This window comes from Heterodontus francisci, unplaced genomic scaffold, assembly GCF_036365525.1.
Source record: "Heterodontus francisci isolate sHetFra1 unplaced genomic scaffold, sHetFra1.hap1 HAP1_SCAFFOLD_102, whole genome shotgun sequence".
NCBI classification, from domain to species: Eukaryota; Metazoa; Chordata; class Chondrichthyes; order Heterodontiformes; family Heterodontidae; genus Heterodontus; species Heterodontus francisci.
The window spans coordinates 1,242,392-1,243,083 of NW_027140380.1; positions in this window are offsets into that span (position 1 = coordinate 1,242,392).

Genomic DNA, 692 nt, shown 5'->3' on the forward strand with positions numbered 1-692 from the left:
TACAAGTACAGCATTCATTGCAGTGAATGTTTCAAAGGTGCTGAAAGATATTGTAAGCTGAGACACAAATTAGATACCAGTTCAGACCTCGCCCACACTGTGAAATTGAAAGAGACAGAAACAATTCCATCAGTGTAGATTGATATAAACATTACATACCATTCTAAAAAGTGATGCAATACGAAACTAAAATACAGTATCAATTCCACCAGACTCCCACCACCCTCTGGCTAAAAAGTATTTTCCTCATCTCCCCTGTGATCTTTCTGCCAATCACTTTGAATCTATTCCCCTAGTCACTGATCTCTTTGCTAAGGTAAACAGGCCCTTCACTTCAATTCTTTCCAGACTCCACAAATTTTGTACATGCCAGTCAGATCTCCCTCAGTCTTCTCTGTGTCAAGGAGAATAGCCCCAGCCTATCCAATCTTTCCTCAAAGCTGCATTTTTCCAGTCCCGGCAACATCCTCGTAAATCTCCTCTGTACCCTCTCTAGTGCAATTACATCCTTTCTGTAATGAGGTGATCAGAACTGCACACAGTACTCAAGTTGTGGCCTGACTAATGATTTATACAGTTCCAGCATAACCTCCCTGCTCTTATATTCTATACCTCAGCTAATAAAGGAAAGGATTCCATATTGTCTTCTTACCACCTTATCGACCTGTCCTGCGACCTTCAGGGATCTGTGG